Here is a 16,661-nt window from a genome sequence, read left to right on the forward strand (position 1 = left end):
GGAGGGAGGGAGGGAGGGAGGGAGGGAGGGAGGAAGGAAGGAAGGAAGGAAGGAAGGAAGGAAGGAAGAGAAGGAGGGAGGGAGGAAGGAAGGAAGGAAGGAAGGAAGGAAGGAGGGAGGGAGGGAGGGAGGGAGGAAGGAAGGAAGGAAGGAAGGAAGGAAGGAAGGAAGGAAGGAAGGAAGGAAGAGAAGGAGGGAGGGAGGAAGGAAGGAAGGAAGGAAGGAAGGAAGGAAGGAAGGAGGGAGGGAGGGAGGGAGGGAGGGAGGAAGGAAGGAAGGAAGGAAGGAAGGAAGGAAGGAAGGAAGGAAGGAAGGAAGGAAGGAAGAGAAGGAGGGAGGGAGGAAGGAAGGAAGGAAGGAGGGAAGGAAGGAAGGAAGGAGGGAAGGAAGGAAGGAAGGAGCAGTTCATGGGTGCCGGTGACTGAGAGCCTTTTGGGATGTGTTCCTGGACATGCGGCTTGTACGCCAGTAGATGGTCCTACATGCTCATTACAGGCAAGCACTAAGTAGACTTGGTGAGCTTAAAACAAAGCACATGAAAGAAAGTGTAAGAATCCAAATAGGAAAGAAAGAAGTCAAATTATCCCAACATATAGATGGCTTAAAGCTACACTTAAAAGAGCTCAAATGTTATCCCCTTTTCTGGCTTCCCCTTAGGAAAACCCCTATCCCATCCCCCCTCCCCTGCTTCTATGAGAATGCTCCTCCACCCATCCACCCAATTCTGCCTCCCTGCCCTGGCATTCCCTTATATTCGGGCATCAAGCCTTCAGAGGGCTAAGGGCCTCTCCTCCCACTGATACCCAACAAGGCCATCCTCTACTACATATGCAGCTGGAGCCTTGGATCGCTCCATGTGTACTCTTTGGTTGGTGGTTTAGTCCTCCTCCTGGAAATTTTTAGACCTCATATACACTTGTAAGAAAGTAGCATACAGAGTTGCAACAAAGTCAACATACAAAGATAAATAGTTCTGTGTACCAATAAGAGCATGCCAAGAAAGAAACCCATGAAAAAAAAAAATCCTGTTCACAATAACTTTGAAAACAAGACTGGGAGAGAGGTCTCTGTGAGAAGCTGTGAAAGTGAAGCCTCATTTGCATAGGGGACTCCAAGATGTTGGAGATTCCAGAGCCATGGGGATACCTGCCAAGGAGTGTGGTGCAGGCAGCAAACCTGGAATGGAAACACCCTTTGCATCCTTTGTCATCAGACACAGAGATGTAGAATTTGGGGGCTGACGTGCTGGGCTTCAGTCTTGCTTTATCCCAGTGATTCCTCACTGTGCCCCTTTCTTTTTTAATGTATCTTCCATACCATTGTGTGTTGGAAGTATGTAACTTACTTTTTTATTTTATAGGGGGTTACAAGTAGAGAGATTGTCTTAAGACTCTGATACATTTGGACTTTTAAATAGTGTTGAGGCTGTGAACGACTATGGAGATTTTTGAAGTTGGGCTGAATGCATTTTGCATTGTGATATGGCTATAAGCCTATGATGGCCAGGGCATAGACTGTGGTGTGTTGAATGAGAGTAGCTCCCAAAGGCTCATAGGTTTGAATACTTGGTCTCCAATTAAAGGAACTGTTTGAAAAGAATGAGGAGTTGTGGTCTTGTTAGAGGAAGTATGTAACTGAAGTGTGTAGGCTATGAGGTTTCAAAAGCCCATGCCAAATCCAGTCTCTCTCTCTCTCTCTCTCTCTCTCTCTCTCTCTCTCTCTCTCTCTCTCTCTTTCTCTCTCTGGATCAGAGTATAGTGCTCAGCTACTTCTCCAGTACCATGCATGCTTGCCTGCCACAATGATCTCCATCATGATGCTAATGGACTAACCCCCTAAAGATTTAAGCAAGCCACCAATTAAATGTCTCCTTCTATAAGTTGTGTTGGCTATAGTGTCTCTTTCCAACAATAGGACAGTAAATAAGACAATATGGAAGCACAAAAGACACTGATCAGCCAAAGCATCTGTAGCAGAAAGCATTGCTGGAGGTATCACAATACGAACTTCAAATTATATTACAGAACAATAGTAACCAGGACAGCACAGTATTCGTACACACGCGCACGCGCACACACACACACACACACACACACACAGCACAATTCAACACAACAGAAGACCCAAGAAGGAAAACCATAAGTACATCCACCCCATTTTTGACAAGGCTTCCAAAAACACATTGAAAAAAAAAACACAGCCTCTTTAACAATTGGTTCTGGGAAAACTAGATTTCCACAAATGAAAACCACAGTTCTCACCCCACACAAAACCCAATTCGAAATGAATCAAGGATTTTTTTCGGGGGGTGGGGGGGGGCTTTTGTTTGCTTTTTTAAACAATGTGTTTTATAGTCTGCGCTGGTTTCACACTTGTTCTGTAGCTTAGAAATTGGACTCAACTTTTGATTCTCCTGTCATTATTTTACAAATGCTAGGATTAGTGGCCTGCACCACTACATCTGGAGCTGAATGAAAGGCCATAATGTAAGATCTTAAACTTTGAAACTGGTAGAAGAAAACAAAGTTACCTTCAGTATTCAGGCACAGGCAAGCACTTCCTCAAAGGACTCCAATAACGCAGACAATGATCCCCAAAAATTGATGATGTAATTACATGATATTAAAAGGCTTCTTCATGCCAAACAAAATAATCACAAGAGTGGAGAGAAAGAACGCCTACCCCGTGGAAAATAGTCTTTGTAATAAACAGAGCATTAAAGTTTCATAAAATGTATGAAGAGCTACAAAACTTGAACGCTCCAAACCCAAATCGTCATCCAGTCAGCAAATGAACCAATGGACTCAACAGTTTTCAAAAGAAGAAATACAAAGAACTAACACATGCTTGAAAACATTGTTCAATATCTGTAAATACCAGAGACGTGGAAATAAAACTGCTTTGAGGGCTGGTAAGATGGCCCTGGGGGTGAAGGTGCTTACTGGTAAGTCAGACCACTGGAATTCAAGCCTTGGGACCCAAGGGCAAAATGAGAAGACCAGCTCCTGCGAGCTGTCAGAGTGGGCACTTAGGCACACACAACGTTTAAAACCTGCTTTGAGATTACATCTCACTTCAGTCAGAACGGTTATCATCATGGAAACAAAGAAGGAAAGAAAACAAATGACAATAAACGCCCTTCTCAGGTCACCTGAGCGGTAGCCAATGACTGCTGGAAGAGCAAAAGGTGAGGTAGAGGCATCACCAAGTCCCCCACAGAGTCTCTTTGGAGGTAATCATTTGCAGAGACAATGATGACAAAGATGAGAGGCAGGGATTCATGGACAACAGTAAGGAGGCTGAGGTGGCTCCCTGTTGAAAGGTTACTGCCCCAAATCAACTCTTCCTATATTTCATTATTAATACATGTAGAAATAGTCCCTGAGGACACTTACTAACTAACTCCGAAGTTCTGAGAGAAAACACAAGGGTGAATTCGTACTTTTACTACTGTTGTTTATAAAGAAGTTTACCATTCTAGTCATTTCACCTGTCCAACTTAGTCATCTCAACTGCATGCACACAGCTGTGCAGTATTTCTTAGCAGCTTTCTTCTTGCATATACAAGCATATGAAGCATTTTCATGATCTTTACTGCTCTGAAATGCTCATTTAAATATAGAAATGAGCTGCAATATAGGCAAGGATAACAAGCATTAAAATCTGAAAAAGTCTTCTGTATTACTGTAGAAGCATACATACGTGTGTGTGTGTGAGTGTGTGTGTGTGTGTATACATATATATAGACTTACATGTGCATATACAGGTACATATACAATGGGCAGTTGGCATTGCCTCTACTAGACACCACAGACTAAGAAAAAGCACAATGCTAAGAATGGGTTATCTTTTTCGGAGTTGGAGTTGTTGGCCACAGGCTACGGTCAATGCTTTCTTTCATTTCCTGCTGTAACTTAATGGTTAATCCCCTATTGCTAAGACACCACATGACCAAGTTACAGAACATGGGAAACCAAGCTGCTACTGACCTGGAAACTTCATCCCTACTGCCCAACTTTCATAGTACTGACAGGTGCTCTACACACTACCAAAGGACAGCAGTCACTGTGGTGGCTTGAATGAGAATGACACTCATAGGCTCATATATTTGAATGCTTGGTCACCAAGGAGTGACACTATTTGAAAGTATTAGGAGGTGTGGCCTTGTTGGAGAAGGTATGTCTTTGTTAGAGAAGGTATTTCATCAGGGGTGGGTTTGTGGTTTCAAAAGTCCATGCTAGGTGCTCTCTCTGTCTCTCTCTGTCTCTCTGTCTCTCTCTCTCTCTGTCTCTCTGTCTCTCTCTGTCTCTGTGTCTGTCTGTCTATCTGTCTCTCTCTTTCTCTGTCTCTGTCTCTCTCTGTCTCTGTCTCTCTGTCTCTCTCTCTCCCTCCCTCCCTCCCTCCCTCCTCTTTGCATATTAAGATATAAGACTCTTGGCTACTGCTCTGGGCTGGTTCTGGCCCAGTTGCACCTGCGTGTGGCCCAGGCTCCCGGACTCCCTGCAGCTCCGAGGCAGCAGCATGGGTGGCAGCAGGGCTGGTCCTGGGCACTGCGCCTGCTACTGTATCTACCGGCTGACTCGGGGACCACGGCTAGGCAGTTGCCCGACTGCGCCCTTCGCGGTCTGCAGAAGACAGCTTGAGAAACTTCTGAAATTGCTGGAGTCAACCGACGATCCTATAATTACTAAAAAAGCCTTGGTCACCTTAGGAAATAATGCAACCTTTTCTACTAACCAGGCTATTATTCGTGAGTTGGGTGGTATCCCAATTGTTGGAAACAAAATCAACTCCCTGAACCAAAGTATTAAAGAGAATGCTTTAAATGCACTGAATAACCTGAGTGTGAATGTTGAAAATCAAACTAAGATAAAGATATACGTCCCTCAAGTCTGTGGGGACGTCTTTGCTGATCCCCTGAACTCTGCGGTGCAGCTGGCTGGACTGAGGCTGCTGACAAACATGACGGTCACCAACAACTACCAGCACCTGCTCAGCGGCTCCGTCGCTGGCCTGTTCCACCTGCTGCTTCTGGGAAATGGAAGCACCAAGGTTCAGGTTTTGAAGCTGCTTTTGAATTTGTCTGAGAATCCAGCCATGATAGAAGGACTACTGAGCGTCCAAGTGGATTCTTCATTCCTTTCCCTTTATGAGGGCCAAGTAGCAAATGAGATTCTTCTTCGGGCTCTTACACTGTTTCAGAATAGAAACAATTGCCTCAAAGTGGAAGGCCGGTTTGCTAATCACATTCCTTTTGCTAAAAGGGTCATTGTTTTTTCTGTTATAGGAGAAGAATGTGCCCAGAAAATGAGAGCTTTAGCCTGTCATCATGATGTGAATGTGAAAGAGAAGGCTTTAGCAATAAAGCAGAAATTCTGATCGGTTGTTCCTATTTTTATCAAAGACTCAAACAGGAATGCAGTCTTAAGTCAGCACACAGGAACGTTTACCTTCCTTGAAAGGGGTTCTTTCAGCCGATGGAGTTAAACAGTAAAAGTGAGTGAGCAGCTCTAATCCAACTCGATGTTCAGATTTTTGATTTTGGAGTAGTTTGGATTTGGGGTTTGGGGAAGGAGTAGAGTCTAGAACCTTCAGAGGATGTGGATCACTTATGGGGCAAATGTCTACTTATGATCGTGGACAGACTGGCCATGCTCTTCAGGATTATTTTGAAGGATTCTAGTGCTATTAAATGAATATGAGGGGTTGCACTGAAGACACTTACTGAGGTATTTAATGGTTTCCTGACATGAGCTGAGTGGCCTGTCTCTGTACAATCCTAACTCCTGGGAGTGATTTGCAGTTGCTCATGAGACAGCGTTAGGTGCTGAGTTGAAGACTGTGACTGCCACAGCAAGGGCCTTGTGCCTCAAATCAGTGAATACTGCAAGCTCGAGTCCACCGCCAACCCTGCCATACTGCTTGCAAATCTGAGTCCATCATGAGACTCTGCCTGCAGCATTTCTGATCAATAGGACTGTACTTCCATTTACATGGAAAACATTTTCTTACTGCTTAACCCCTTGTGTAAGATACTAGAGAGCACTCCAAGCTTCCACCCACAGGCAGGCAGCCCTTTAAAAAAGAGTGTCCTGATAAGTCGATGGATGCGTGGAGAAACACACCCATGAGATGGTTGCTTTGAAAGCATGCTGGGAAGCAATGTATTAGGGTCCTGTGTCTTTGTTTTTCTCTTAGTAATGATAAATACACTTATACATGGACAGAACATTTCTAGAACAATACCAAAAAACTTCTGGGACTGGGACTGGGACTGGGTACATGGATTTCTTTCTGTTCCTGTTTCTACCATTTGGATTTGTACTGAGCATAAATTGTATAATTTTTTAATAAAAAGGAAAATGAAAAAAGAAGAAGAAGAAGAAGAAGAAGACTCTCAGCTACTGCTCTACTTGCCTGTCTGCTTCCCAAAATGACAATCGTGAGCTAACCCTCTAAAACTGTATACAACCTCCAAGTAAATGTTTCCCTTTTATAAGAAGTTGCCTTGGTCATGGTCTCTCTTCACAGCAATAGAGCAGTGACTATGGCAGGCATTATTAGTCGTATCCACCCACAAATCATTCGAGCTACAAGAACAGCCATCCTGGCAAGACATGCCTATTGACGCAATACTGGCACCAATGTCGTGGGAGTATCCAACAGCTTTCTGGTTGAACTTAAGTCCTACTCCACTAGATAAATATCATAGTTGGCACCATTATCAGGGCCAAGGCCTGTAACGAGACAGGTCATAGGCCCTAGGGAAAGAAAGGGGCATAGTATTAAACTAGCCCCTAATGACTTCTTGATATGCCCATAGATTGGTGGATCTCTGGACTCTCATCAGATAAGTTTCCTTTTGAAATAGATGATGGTTAGCACAGAGGCTCAAAATTGATCAAGGGACAGAGAATAAGAGACCATAGAGTACTCAGCTCTAAAATGGGCATCTCTATTACTTCGCTCACCCAGTAGGCTGAAATCATTGTGAAGAGAGGACAAAAGACTCTTAAGAGGTGGCAGATGACTACAGGAATTATGGACACAACAGGGCAGCTACATATAAATCAAAATGATTGTGACAGAATATGATATCTGCACAAAGTTGAGCCAAGCAAAAATGCCAGCATAGAGAGGTGAGGAGGGCCTAAAGTTCCTCCATCGGCTAAGAACTGGTAAGTGCTGAGAGCAGAGTCAGTTTTCTTTAAGGGGTAGTTCTTGCTAGGTAGATGGCCCCATACCCAAGAGCATCCAGACAACACAAATGGGAGTCAGTAGGTTTTTTATTTTAAAAAAATGAGAGCATAGAGTTGAACATAAAAGAAAAAAATCCAGAAGGAGTTGGACGAGAATGTGAATATGAGCAGAACACATTGACATTTTTAAAGAACTAATAAAAAAATGAGGAAAAAAAGAAAAAGATAAAAAATGAACTGTAAAGGGTCTCGGGGACACATGCCTTTTCTCTTAGAAGAGCACTCAGTAGCAATGGTGTGCCAGGTGCTTTCACACTGTATAACAACCCTGTATGGGAGATAAGAAGGTAATGGAACAGAGGGGTATCAGGATGGGAAACACGGACTGTATCCTTCCCTGCAAGAGCTAAAGTTCCCTCTCAATATCCACCAAGGTGAAACGGGACACTAGACAATTAGAAATGCTTTGGTGAAAGGTGTTTACTTCACAGAAAATTGATGATTCCCAGTCTCCCTTAAAGCCAGGAAGAAATAATTCTTGAGGACTGGCCAATTCCTGATGAGAGAGCTAAATCTATCCTACTGATTCCACTCCCTGGTGCACTGGCATCAGATTGTATCTCAAAAGGGAGAGTTTCCATTACCCTGAACAAGGTATGGCTATGCACACACACCCTTGGGTTATGGTAGCTTCTGTTGACCATGTGGCAAGAGAGGAGTTCTGCTTTGTCAGCTCACCCAAAGAACCAAAACACGGAGCTCTGGCTGGGCGTGCTCCTTCCTTCCCTTATTTTCCCAACTTGCCTCTCTCCAGCTCAACACACACCAGTCAGAACCCTCGGCCTAGCTTCTGTGCTTCCTTATCTCTGATATACGTTGGCCTAACAAACTTATTTGAAGTGACCTTTATAATTTGCCAGTAATTAATGAAGAAAGTGACTCTCAGCAAGACTAGGTGACTAGACCAAAGTCAGACAGCATGCAAGCACCAAAAATGATATTTAAAAACAGGACTGGGTCCTCCCAAGCTTTATCTGCCTGAAAAGCATGGCAAAAGCTACAAATTAGGACCTGATTTATAATTTTATGTCACAAAAGGGACTTGATTTCTAGACTGATTATTTTGGTGTATTATCTATGTTTCAAAAAATTGATGGAAAAAATGTTAATAATGCAGCACTGACTTAAAAGTATGTCAGATTTCTCTGAAAGCCTCCTTCTGAGGAGCCGCATTCACAGGACCAGGAGGTCCTATGCAAGCTGTCAAAGGAGAGCAGCAATCAGTAGGCATCCCAAGCTGTCATGCCTATGAACCACGATGACCACCATGACAAAGTGTCCCTAACGGCACAATGGGGACACCTATATCTTGGCTATAGCCAATGGCTATCTAATTAGTCTTAAGGCATGATTAACAGTATAGAACTGATGCCCAGTAAAGGACACCTACCCAACTATTGAGGCTAATGAGATGGATTACAGAGGAGAACCTACTACTGCCATTTACCAAACCTGTGTAATTCCTAACTGCATTCAAAATAGGCATTCTTTTGCCTACCCATCTCTCATCAAAGAAGCTTTTCCTTGCAAGTGATGGAGACCATTACAGAAATTCCTAGTTCATCAAGATGCAGAACAGCCCCGGATCCAGCTGATATGTCTACAACACAACCCTCGAATCTAAGACTCAGAAAGCATAGCTGAAGAAAGGGCAGAAAGAGTATAAGAGCAAAAGGACAGGAAGTCTGCTGTGAGATTGGGTTTCCTAAAAATGTCAAGGAAACTACACTCATGATACTTCAACAATACGACTGTCTCAATAACCCCTGGATGGCAACACCAATGGACATGCTAACATGGAAGGAGGAAGTCTCACAGGAAAAGCAGTCAATCCAGAATCACATCCATATAGCCAATAGTAGACTCACCAGGCTGTGCTTATGTCTTTATGCACATATATGTGAACAGCAGTAATTAATAAATAATTATTTAAATAATAAATAAATTAATTAAAGAGGCCATGGATTTGAAAGGAAATGATGTGGGATATGGGAAGGACTGTAGGGAGAGACAAAAGAGGACAATGACATCATTATATTTTTTTTTCAATTTCTAAAATAATTTGGTTGATTTTTTTTTAGCTATGTCAGATTTAGAACTCATTCATGGTATAGAAAAAAATGAGGAAAACTTTCCCATTATTCAAATAATGGCACCCAGTTTAGCAGAGGACACAGTGATCCTCAATGGCCTTTACGCATTAATCAAATTCTGCAAACGTCTTCAAGTTCAAGGTGCTTTACTTTTAATCTCACTGGTGCCAACCAGCATTTATGAATTAACTACATTTGTTTGTCAGTTTTAACCACAGGTTGGCCACAGATTAAACAGACTAGAAAAAAGCAATTAACAGACTCTGAAGAAACCAGTTAACAGACATGACTGGAATTTACAGCTCATTTTTGGAATTTACAATAAATAATAGCATATAATTTTATATATTTTTTAAATTTTGTGCTACAGTTCTTTTATGTCAGTATGAGTTACCTGAAAATTATATGTGTGTACAGATGGAAAAAATATATACACGTGTTTTTGAAGGACCTGTTGTTAAGCATTTGCCAGCACAGTCACAATCCAATTTCAAATCCAATTTTACAGATCTCAGAAACCAGGCAGACTGTGGGGAGAGAGGCCTGCAGGGACAGGCAAGCAATTAAGAGATGGGTTTGTTTCAGAAGCATTCTGTTCTAAAATATGGACTATAACACTTGTGCAAAGGATCCACAGGTAACGGTGCTCGGTAACAAGCATGACAACCTCTCCAATCCCCAGGACCCAACCCACATGGTCAAAGGTGAAAACAAGTTCCCACAGGTTGTCCTTTTACCTCCACACATGCATACATGTCATGGCACTCACATGCCCACATACAGACACATACACATAAATTACATGAACACAAATAAATACATCAAAATCTAATAAAATAAAAAAATTTTAACGGAATTGGAGTCATCTAGACTACAGACCAAGAATTTCCTTTTACATATAGTGATGATAACTTCTATTTGTAGTAGGTGAATGATTCTGGTTCTAACTTCCTCACACGGTTATGAGTTATCTCTTTCTGTCTCTCTGCTTCCTCTCTCTCTCTCTCTCTCTCTCTCTCTCTCTCTCTCTCTCTCTCTCTCTCTCTCTCTCCTCAAATCATCAGCAAGCTCCTCTCTATGACTCAGAGTTGTCTGAGCTCTCACACCGTTTTCCTGCTGCTGGAAGAGAGCTGATACTTAGGGTTCCTGATGCTTCTCAAGTCCTGCAACAGCCAAGAAAGACCCCAGCAGAGCCCTCAACGACCTGTCATGCACTGCATGGCACTCAGGATATAAAGAGAGATTTTACCAGCTTGTTTGGAAGATGAATTGGTAAACAGAGGAATATATCAAGATTACCACAGGTGGACATGACTTAGTGACATCATCTGCTTGGTCTCTCATTGTTCTTCTCTATGCTGGGCTGTTGTGTTTGCCAAGAAGGAGATTCTTTCAATTTTCAGTTGACAGCTATTTGCTGTTACAAGGACAGCTACAACACCATTGATCAGCATTTGTGCTGAGCGTGCTCACTTGCCTCCAAATTGCACCTCCACACTCTGCCCCGGGCATTGTTAACTGGCAGGCTGCACTATGATTTCATATCTCACCTCCTTCCACTTTGGTCTTTGCTTGGACTGACCTTTGGAGAGGGCCATGAGAGCTGGAGATTAGAGGGAGGTCAGAAAGCTTAAGGAGCTTCTCACATCCATGTCTGCCTGGTAGACCAGATGGCCTAACTGCAGTTCCCAGAGCATATAGTCCCTATGTTGCACTTTCTATGGATACTGCAGTATGCCTCACCATACCACCAGGCCTGTGAACCCAGCTTTGAAAGACCCCTTTGTCAGAACCCTTCATTTGCTCACACTTTTGTAGACCTTTAAACTCTCTTCAGTCACCATTTTTGACTGTCCTGCTACCTGTTGACAGTGTGCCTGACATACGGGGCTCCTTTCCATCTTGTAGGCTCATTATCCCATTCAGTCATTCCAGTAGCCCTGCAAAGGAACATCAGCATCAGCCTGGCTTACAAGAGAGGAGCCTGAGACCCAACACTGATGAATTTGGGTATGCAGGGAAGTCAGAACAATCCCCACCCTCTCTGGCAGCGTGGAACTAGACATGCCAGCAGGTTGCAAGGAGTGTGAAAAGGAAGATCCTGCAACCCTATGGAGACCCCAGAGCCACACTGTCTCCCTGCCCTTAGTGCTGCCTTCTCTCTGTGGTACAGCTACATTCTCCCTGCTTCTAGTGAGGCTGGAAACTTAGGGTCAAGGTCATGTGGTAAAGGGCCTTGACTAACAACCTGAAGCTTTTGTTTGGACAATTCCTAGGAGCTACAGAGGATGTCTACATGATGCAGAAAGATAAACGGCAGCACCAAGAGAGTGGGATGTGTTGGTATTAGCCTCTTCCCTCATTAAACCAAATCAGCTCTTTCACAGGACTCCCCAGGCTAGCATAGAATGACAGGCAAAAACAGTGCAGTCTCTGGCTCTGACCCTACGGATCAGGAGCCACTCTTGACCCTCCCTCTGAGCAGAAATTAAGCCCAGAGAGAAGCCGTTGTCTCACTCTTCCCTGCAGCCCACTTTATAAATTCGTAAATGTTCATTGTTTGTTTATGTACCTCTTTAAGACCCAAAGGAAGAGAGGCTTCAGGAGATGACGGCCACTGGAGTGCAGTGCATATGTGGACAGTTGACATGAGGGAGCATACTGGTATACTCTTAGCTCTAAAATGACCTGAAGAAATGGTTGCTGAAAGAGTAAAGAATATTCTCAGTCTAAACAATTGTGAGTGGCACCCCGGACAGTGTGAGAAAACAGAGACATCACCGTTTTGAGAATTTCATCAGGACACACACACAACAAGAGCTGCCCTCTGGGGACACTGAACATTTCTCTGATGTGCCACTACCCAGGGCAGTGTGAGGCTTTAGTTTCCCTCCTGGAGCTAGTGACACGTTGGCATGAAAACCCTCCATGGTAGCTTTCATGCTAAATTAGATTTTCCAGAAGAGTCAAAGATCAAAGGCAGGATGAGAGATGACAATTTGTTTTCTTGTATGAGTCATAGCTGGGATCACCAAACACAGAGTTCATCAAATGTTTTGAGCAGTGATGACAGTACTGAGACAAAATTACAGCTTTCTGCTGTGATGTTTAATTACAACTTTTCATCTGATTAAGGGCACTGTCACTATTGGTGACAGTGCAAATTACCCATCACCCCAAAATTCTTCCTCTGGGAATTTATCCTTAAGCACTCTGAAATATGTAGGCTAAGACTTAGCTACAGAGATAGTCTCCAGATAGCTCTTTAACAGTGCAAACATTCAGAAACAAATTCCTCCAAAAGAGAAGTAGTTAAAGATAGCATCATCATAATGGGTCACCACTATGGTCCACATTGCCATACATGTACTGGCATTGTGTGAAAAGAACCTGGTATTCCATTTATTAAGTATTAGCCAATAAAGTAAGCTATATGCTCAGGTCACATCACACAAAACACAATATGAATGACTATGACAATATGTCCCCTCACCACTATCACACACACACACACCCAAAAAAAAGTCCTGTAGAATTGTTCTTCAATTAGTATTGCCTAGATGAACTCCAAGACAGAGAGTTTAAAAGAAAAATTATAAACGTGGTAAAATAATTCAAGAATTTTACAGAGGGCATGAACAACTTAGATGACCTTAAAGAGGAGAGGGATAAATTCCTGATAAAAGCCCAAGAAAATACAAGCATACCGTTGAATGAAATAAATGATGGGGTCTGTATGAGTTACTGTTCAGTTGCTATGATAAGATACCATAACCAAAGCAACTCATACAATGAAAGGTCTGCAGTTTACGGTTCTGGAGGATAAAGTGAGAGTCTGTAATGGCTGAGGAGGCGTGGCCCCAGGGGGCCAGAGCAAGAGGCAGAGAGAACCATAAACATGAAGCAAAGAGAGCAAGCTGAAGCAAGACAAGGCTATAATCCCACAAAGCAAAACCCACGCCAGTGATGTACTTCCTTCAGCAAGGCAGGCTCCACCCTCTAAGGTTCCGTAACCTCTCCAAACAGCGCCACCCACTGGGCGTCAAAGAGATGACCAAATACATCCAAGAAGCTACAGAAAGAGAAAAGAAACTCACTGAAACACAAAACAGATCTAAGGACACAAAGTGCAACAAAATAAAAATACCTGGCAAAATGACTGCAACCACAACTCAAAGATAACTTTAAATAGCAGTGGTCTCCATTCCCCAGTCAAAAAGAAAAAAAGTCCACTGATTGGGACTGAGAAATAAAAATCCATCTTTTTCTTGTCTACGAGAAATACATCTGACCTTCAAGGATAAGGGCCGCTGTAGAATGAAAGGACAAGTACGTACCTATAAAAAGTATGCATTGCTATCATAGAATCTGAGGACATAGGCTTTAAACCAAAAGTGTCTCGGAAGAAATAGACTTCTCGCTCTGATCAAGGAACAGTTAACCAAGAAGACGTTATAATCCTAAGCATCAATGCTGTAAACTCTGGCACCTCCAAATTAATGCAAAGCACACGGCCAGACTTCAGGACACAGATCAACCCCAGATCAGTGATATTAGGTGATTTCAGGACTCCACTCTCTCTTCAGACAGGTCCTCTGGGCAAAAATTAAATAGAGAAGCATCAGAACTAAATATCATACATACATAGTTATACAGATCTAACATAAGTACAGAGCATTCCACCCAAACACCCAGAATACACACTTAAATCAGCAGCCTGTGGAAATGTTTCTAAAATATACTACATACTGGGACAAAAAACAAATCTCAACACAGAAAAAATGTATAACATCATGTATCTTATGTGACCACAGTGCATTAAAGCTTAAAATCCACGGGGAAGTGTGGCTCTCACCCTCAGCAAAGGGACTTCTTTTTGCAAAATATGGAAGCCACTACCGAGATCAGCAACTGGTCAAATGCAGAGAGCAAGTGGGTTTGGGGTGCCCAGCCCCAGTTGGTATAGCCAAAGCACAACCTCATCGTGGAAAAGCAGACAGAAAGTGTACGATCCAGAGGCCCAGAATGCTGCTTTCTAGACATAACAGAGACGTTATGTTAGAAATCTCACCAAGATAGCTGTTAGACCAAGACCTGCATGACGACAACAGCAGTCAACATGGATGGGGGAAATCCCACAAGGCCCCATCCTTAGAGGAAGAACTACAGGCAGCCAATGTGAGGGGAGGGACCAGTTTTCTCCAGGGACCCTGATATGTTATCCATTCTCAAGTGGTCGGCCCTAAACACATGTACATATAAGCAACTAAATAGATTCAGCAGGATCTGTGTGTGTGCCAGTATGTGTGTGTACGTGTGTGCGCGAATATTTGTGTTTATATAACAATAGTAATTATAGGAGAAAGGGTCATGAATTTGAGAGGGAGTGGGAGGAACAAGGAAATAATGTAAATATAGTACGGGTGTGTGAAATGCTCAAAAACGTGAACATTTTACATTGAAAAGAGAAAAGGTCGCTAAAGACCATTCTCTAGGTCATAGCAGGAGAGTCCCACTGTTCCAGAACAGTATGGTCATACTTGCCCCTCTTTTCCCAGCTTCTGGTCTTGGCGCAGTGTAGTCCAGCCTCACTAGGATACACCATTGCAAACTACTGGTGCATAAAGGTGACAGCATAGTCCCTGGCCTCGAGGGACTTGAAGTTTGGGGGAGGGGATCACAGACACTTTCCAATGGAAGCTCGGCAGATATCGCAGGGAAGCCCTAGGTTTGGAAGTCTCCTGAGTGCTCCAGAGCCAAGGCGCAATGTTGAAGCACCCTCTAAGACAGCACCTCCAAGTGAAGGCTACCAGATCTGAGCCTCTCTCCAGAGGAAAACTGCTCACAAGGTGTGCCAAGTGCGCCTGTGGGAACTGGGCCACAGAGATGGTCTTCCGCCGTCCTTAAGGCAGACGTGTGAAGACAGTGCTGCAGCTGACCTCCAGAGTAACTTCCTACAGCACTTCCCTCCCATAGACTATCACATTGTATTAAAGGGCGAAATTTCACTTTTCTTTTGTACTATCCTTACCGTCTAGTCCTATGTGTTGAAGTTTTAGTGCAACAGCATGCTGCCCCCTTCTGTTCATCTGTATTACTGCATCCTGGCGTAGTGGGTTGAGGCAGAACAGAGGGTCTAACACCCTCTCTACTTCACAGAAGGGAGAAAAAAACTAAACTAACAGGTGATGAAACTGCCAAAAGCATACAGATAGCAGCCATAATAAACTCTAAGATGTAATCCATTATTCTTTTTATCTTTTAAGAATAAAAATGGTAAATTGTGGTTAGGATAAGAGGTAAGGTTCATTACATATCCTCATTTAATCCTCTCAATGTCCTAGAAAGGGAGAACAACTAGTTTCTCTAAGCTTGGATATAATTTGAAGGATGAAGACAGAAAATATCACATCAGAACACAGGCCGATGACATGTGATATGTACAAAGGATTCTGGGACATAGGATGGCATGGAGATGGTCAGCACTTTTTTGATGTTATATTAGCTGTTGTTGATAATGTCTGGCTGGGCGTGGGAAATGCAACTTAAAGTGACTGAGAGATTCATTTCGCCCCAGTTAGCATGGCTCTCATCAAGAAAACAAATGACGGGCTGGTGAGATGGCTCAGTGGGTAAGAGCACCCGAATGCTCTTCCGAAGGTCCAGAGTTCAAATCCCAGCAACCACATGGTGGCTCACAACCATCCGTAATGAGATCTGACGCCCTCTTCTGGTGTGTCTGAAGACAGCTACAGTGTACTTACATATAATAATAAATAAATAAATCTAAAAAAAAACAAAAACAAAAACAATTACTTAAAAAAAAAAAGAAAACAAATGACAGCAGATGTTGGTGATCCATGTTACATGATCCAGCCCGTTCACTTCTGGCCACACACGCAAAGGACTCTATGTCCTCCAACAGAAATGTTTGCATAAACATACTCACTCCTGCCCTGCTCACCAGAGCCAGGGAGTGGAAGCCACTCAGATGCTTCTGAACTGATGAATGGACGCGTAGTGCGAGCACACAATAGAATTTGCTCAGCTATGAAGAAAACATGAAATCTGCGGGTAAACGGATGGAACTGTCCCCACAGATAAGTGCTGCCTGTTCGCTTTCATTTTTAGATCCTAGTTTCAAGGTTTTTAAATTATGTGTTAGATTGGATGTGTCAGCAGTAATCAGGAAATTAGAAACGCCATGGGGGTGGGAGCAGGCTAGGCCTTGAGGGTGGAGGGAGTAGTAAAGCACCCTGAGGCCGGGGTACTGGGTGGTTAGAGGTTTAAGTACGGTGCCTTAGTTACT

The 16,661-nt window shown here is 43.2% G+C and overlaps 1 long non-coding RNA gene and 1 pseudogene across 1 annotated transcript in view; one reads left to right on the forward strand and one right to left on the reverse strand.

Annotated features, from left to right (window-relative positions):
* The window catches only part of LOC147005633 (uncharacterized), a 46,374-nt gene that overhangs the window by 12,323 nt on the left and 17,390 nt on the right, over window positions 1-16,661 (reverse strand). The gene's annotated exons all lie outside the window — the stretch shown is intronic.
* LOC147005634 (armadillo repeat-containing protein 10 pseudogene) lies at window positions 4,411-11,288 on the forward strand (annotated as a pseudogene).

This window comes from Mus caroli, unplaced genomic scaffold (genome assembly GCF_978045245.1).
Source record: "Mus caroli unplaced genomic scaffold, Mus_caroli_1 scaffold_3, whole genome shotgun sequence".
Lineage (NCBI taxonomy): Eukaryota > Metazoa > Chordata > Mammalia > Rodentia > Muridae > Mus > Mus caroli.